Source organism: Lissotriton vulgaris, chromosome 1_1 (assembly GCF_964263255.1).
Source record: "Lissotriton vulgaris chromosome 1_1, aLisVul1.2, whole genome shotgun sequence".
Taxonomy (NCBI): domain Eukaryota; kingdom Metazoa; phylum Chordata; class Amphibia; order Caudata; family Salamandridae; genus Lissotriton; species Lissotriton vulgaris.
In genome coordinates, this window is record NC_141685.1 from 161,952,916 (window position 1) to 161,958,233 (window position 5,318).

Consider the following 5,318-nt stretch of genomic DNA (forward strand, 5'->3'; position numbering starts at 1 on the left):
AGCCAATCTTGCACCGCTGCTGTTCATGCTTTACTTGCCTTGTGCTTTAAGTGAACTTTCAATGTTGCCGCTCATGCTGTATAATTCTATGCTAGCCAATCTTGCACCGCTGCTGTTCATGCTTTACTTGCCTTGTGCTTTAATTGAACGTTCAATGTTGCCGCTCATGCTGTATAATTCTATGCTAGCCAACCTTGCACCGCTGCTGTTCATGCTTTACTTGCCTTGTGCTTTAAGTGAACTTTCAATGTTGCCGCTCATGCTATATAATTCTATGCTAGCCAACCTTGCACCGCTGTTGTTCATGCTTTACTTGCCTTGTGCTTTAAGTGAACTTTCAATGTTGCCGCTCATGCTATATAATTCTATGCTAGCCAATCTTGCACCGCTGCTGTTCATGCTTTACTTGCCTTGTGCTTTAAGTGAACTTTCAATGTTGCCGCTCATGCTATATAATTCTATGCTAGCCAACCTTGCACCGCTGCTGTTCATGCTTTACTTGCCTTGTGCTTTAAGTGAACGTTCAATGTTGCCGCTCATGCTATATAATTCTATGCTAGCCAATCTTGCACCGCTGCTGTTCATGCTTTACTTGCCTTGTGCTTTAAGTGAACTTTCAATGTAGCCGCTCATGCTGTATAATTCTATGCTAGCCAATCTTGCACCGCTGCTGTTCATGCTTTACTTGCCTTGTGCTTTAAGTGAACTTTCAATGTTGCCGCTCATGCTGTATAATTCTATGCTAGCCAATCTTGCACCGCTGCTGTTCATGCTTTACTTGCCTTGTGCTTTAAGTGAACTTTCAATGTTGCCGCTCATGCTGTATAATTCTATGCTAGCCAATCTTGCACCGCTGCTGTTCATGCTTTACTTGCCTTGTGCTTTAAGTGAACTTTCAATGTTGCCGCTCATGCTGTATAATTCTATGCTAGCCAATCTTGCACCGCTGCTGTTCATGCTTTACTTGCCTTGTGCTTTAAGTGAACTTTCAATGTTGCCGCTCATGCTGTATAATTCTATGCTAGCCAATCTTGCACCGCTGCTGTTCATGCTTTACTTGCCTTGTGCTTTAAGTGAACTTTCAATGTTGCCGCTCATGCTGTATAATTCTATGCTAGCCAATCTTGCACCGCTGCTGTTCATGCTTTACTTGCCTTGTGCTTTAAGTGAACTTTCAATGTTGCCGCTCATGCTGTATAATTCTATGCTAGCCAATCTGCACCGCTGCTGTTCATGCTTTACTTGCCTTGTGCTTTAAGTGAACTTTCAATGTTGCCGCTCATGCTGTATAATTCTATGCTAGCCAATCTTGCACCGCTGCTGTTCATGCTTTACTTGCCTTGTGCTTTAAGTGAACTTTCAATGTTGCCGCTCATGCTGTATAATTCTATGCTAGCCAATCTTGCACCGCTGCTGTTCATGCTTTACTTGCCTTGTGCTTTAAGTGAACTTTCAATGTTGCCGCTCATGCTGTATAATTCTATGCTAGCCAATCTTGCACCGCTGCTGTTCGTGCTTTACTTGCCTTGTGCTTTAAGTGAACTTTCAATTTTGCCACTCATGCTGTATAATTCTATGCTAGCCAATCTTGCACCGCTGCTGTTCGTGCTTTACTTGCCTTGTGCTTTAAGTGAACTTTCAATGTTGCCACTCATGCTGTATAATTCTATGCTAGCCAATCTTGCACCGCTGCTGTTCGTGCTTTACTTGCCTTGTGCTTTAAGTGAACTTTCAATGTTGCCACTCATGCTGTATAATTCTATGCTAGCCAATCTTGCACCGCTGCTGTTCATGCTTTACTTGCCTTGTGCTTTAAGTGAACGTTCAATGTTGCCGCTCATGCTGTATAATTCTATGCTAGCCAATCTTGCACCGCTGCTGTTCATGCTTTACTTGCCTTGTGCTTTAAGTGAACGTTCAATGTTGCCGCTCATGCTGTATAATTCTATGCTAGCCAATCTTGCACCGCTGCTGTTCATGCTTTACTTGCCTTGTGCTTTAAGTGAACTTTCAATGTTGCCGCTCATGCTATATAATTCTATGCTAGCCAATCTTGCACCGCTGTTGTTCATGCTTTACTTGCCTTGTGCTTTAAGTGAACGTTCAATGTTGCCGCTCATGCTGTATAATTCTATGCTAGCCAATCTTGCACCGCTGCTGTTCATGCTTTACTTGCCTTGTGCTTTAAGTGAACTTTCAATGTTGCCGCTCATGCTATATAATTCTATGCTAGCCAATCTTGCACCGCTGCTGTTCATGCTTTACTTGCCTTGTGCTTTAAGTGAACTTTCAATGTTGCCGCTCATGCTATATAATTCTATGCTAGCCAATCTTGCACCGCTGCTGTTCATGCTTTACTTGCCTTGTGGTTTAAGTGAACTTTTAATGTTGCCGCTCATGCTGTATAATTCTATGCTAGCCAATCTTGCACCGCTGTTGTTCATGCTTTACTTGCCTTGTGGTTTAAGTGAACTTTCAATGTTGCCGCTCATGCTGTATAATTCTATGCTAGCCAATCTTGCACCGCTGCTGTTCATGCTTTACTTGCCTTGTGCTTTAAGTGAACTTTCAATGTTGCCGCTCATGCTGTATAATTCTATGCTAGCCAATCTTGCACCGTTGCTGTTCATGCTTTACTTGCCTTGTGGTTTAAGTGAACTTTCAATGTTGCCGCTCATGCTGTATAATTCTATGCTAGCCAATCTTGCACCGCTGCTGTGCATGCTTTACTTGCCTTGTGCTTTAAGTGAACTTTCAATGTTGCCACTCATGCTGTATAATTCTATGCTAGCCAATCTTGCACCGCTGCTGTGCATGCTTTACTTGCCTTGGGGTTTAAGTGAACTTTCAATGTTGCCACTCATGCTATATAATTCTATGCTAGCCAATCTTGCACCGCTGCTGTTCATGCTTTACTTGCCTTGGGGTTTAAGTGAACTTTTAATGTTGCCACTCATGCTGTATAATTCTATGCTAGCCAATCTTGCACCGCTGCTGTTCATGCTTTACTTGCCTTGTGCTTTAAGTGAACTTTCAATGTTACCACTCATGCTGTATAATTCTATGCTAGCCAATCTTGCACCGCTGCTGTTCATGCTTTACTTGCCTTGTGCTTTAAGTGAACGTTCAATGTTGCCGCTCATGCTGTATAATTCTATGCTAGCCAATCTTGCACCGCTGCTGTTCATGCTTTACTTGCCTTGTGGTTTAAGTGAACTTTCAATGTTGCCGCTCATGCTGTATAATTCTATGCTAGCCAATCTTGCACCGCTGCTGTTCATGCTTTACTTGCCTTGTGGTTTAAGTGAACTTTCAATGTTGCCGCTCATGCTGTATAATTCTATGCTAGCCAATCTTGCACCGCTGCTGTTCATGCTTTACTTGCCTTGTGCTTTAAGTGAACTTTCAATGTTGCCACTCATGCTGTATAATTCTATGCCGGCCAATCTTGCACCGCTGCTGTTCATGCTTTACTTGCCTTGGGGTTTAAGTGATCTTTCAATGTTGCCACTCATGCTGTATAATTCTATGCTAGCCAATCTTGCACCGCTGCTGTTCATGCTTTACTTGCCTTGTGCTTTAAGTGAACTTTCAATGTTGCCACTCATGCTGTATAATTCTATGCCGGCCAATCTTGCACCGCTGCTGTTCATGCTTTACTTGCCTTGGGGTTTAAGTGAACTTTCAATGTTGCCACTCATGCTGTATATTTCTATGCCAGCCAACCTTGCACCGCTGCTGTTCATGCTTTACTTGCCTTGTGCTTTAAGTGAACTTTCAATGTTGCCACTCATGCTGTATAATTCTATGCCAGCCAACCTTGCACCGCTGCTGTTCATGCTTTACTTGCCTTGTGCTTTAAGTGAACTTTCAATGTTGCCACTCATGCTGTATAATTCTATGCCAGCCAACCTTGCACCGCTGCTGTTCATGCTTTACTTGCCTTGTGCTTTAAGTGAACTTTCAATGTTGCCACTCATGCTGTATAATTCTATGCTAGCCAATCTTGCACCGCTGCTGTTCATGCTTTACTTGCCTTGAGCTTTAAGTGAACTTTCAATGTTGCCACTCATGCTGTATAATTCTATGCTAGCCAATCTTGCACCGCTGCTGTGCATGCTTTACTTGCCTTGTGCTTTAAGTGAACTTTCAATTTTGCCACTCATGCTATATAATTCTATGCTAGCCAATCTTGCACCGCTGCTGTGCATGCTTTACTTGCCTTGTGCTTTAAGTGAACGTTCAATGTTGCCACTCATGCTATATAATTCTATGCTAGCCAATCTTGCACCGCTGCTGTTCATGCTTTACTTGCCTTGTGCTTTAAGTGAACTTTCAATGTTGCCACTCATGCTATATAATTCTATGCTAGCCAACCTTGCACCGCTGCTGTTCATGCTTTACTTGCCTTGTGCTTTAAGTGAACTTTCAATGTTGCCACTCATGCTGTATAATTCTATGCTAGCCAACCTTGCACCGCTGCTGTTCATGCTTTACTTGCCTTGTGCTTTAAGTGAACGTTCAATGTTGCCGCTCATGCTGTATAATTCTATGCTAGCCAACCTTGCACCGCTGCTGTTCATGCTTTACTTGCCTTGTGCTTTAAGTGAACGTTCAATGTTGCCGCTCATGCTGTATAATTCTATGCTAGCCAATCTTGCACCGCTGCTGTTCATGCTTTACTTGCCTTGTGCTTTAAGTGAACTTTCAATGTTGCCGCTCATGCTGTATAATTCTATGCTAGCCAATCTTGCACCGCTGCTGTTCATGCTTTACTTGCCTTGTGCTTTAAGTGAACTTTCAATGTTGCCGCTCATGCTGTATAATTCTATGCTAGCCAATCTTGCACAACTGCTGTTCATGCTTTACTTGCCTTGGGGTTTAAGTGAACTTTCAATGTTGCCGCTCATGCTGTATAATTCTATGCTAGCCAATCTTGCACCGCTGCTGTTCATGCTTTACTTGCCTTGTGCTTTAAGTGAACGTTCAATGTTGCCGCTCATGCTGTATAATTCTATGCTAGCCAACCTTGCACCGCTGCTGTTCATGCTTTACTTGCCTTGTGCTTTAAGTGAACGTTCAATGTTGCCGCTCATGCTGTATAATTCTATGCTAGCCAACCTTGCACCGCTGCTGTTCATGCTTTACTTGCCTTGTGCTTTAAGTGAACGTTCAATGTTGCCGCTCATGCTGTATAATTCTATGCTAGCCAACCTTGCACCGCTGCTGTTCATGCTTTACTTGCCTTGTGCTTTAAGTGAACGTTCAATGTTGCCGCTCATGCTGTATAATTCTATGCTAGCCAATCTTGCACTGCT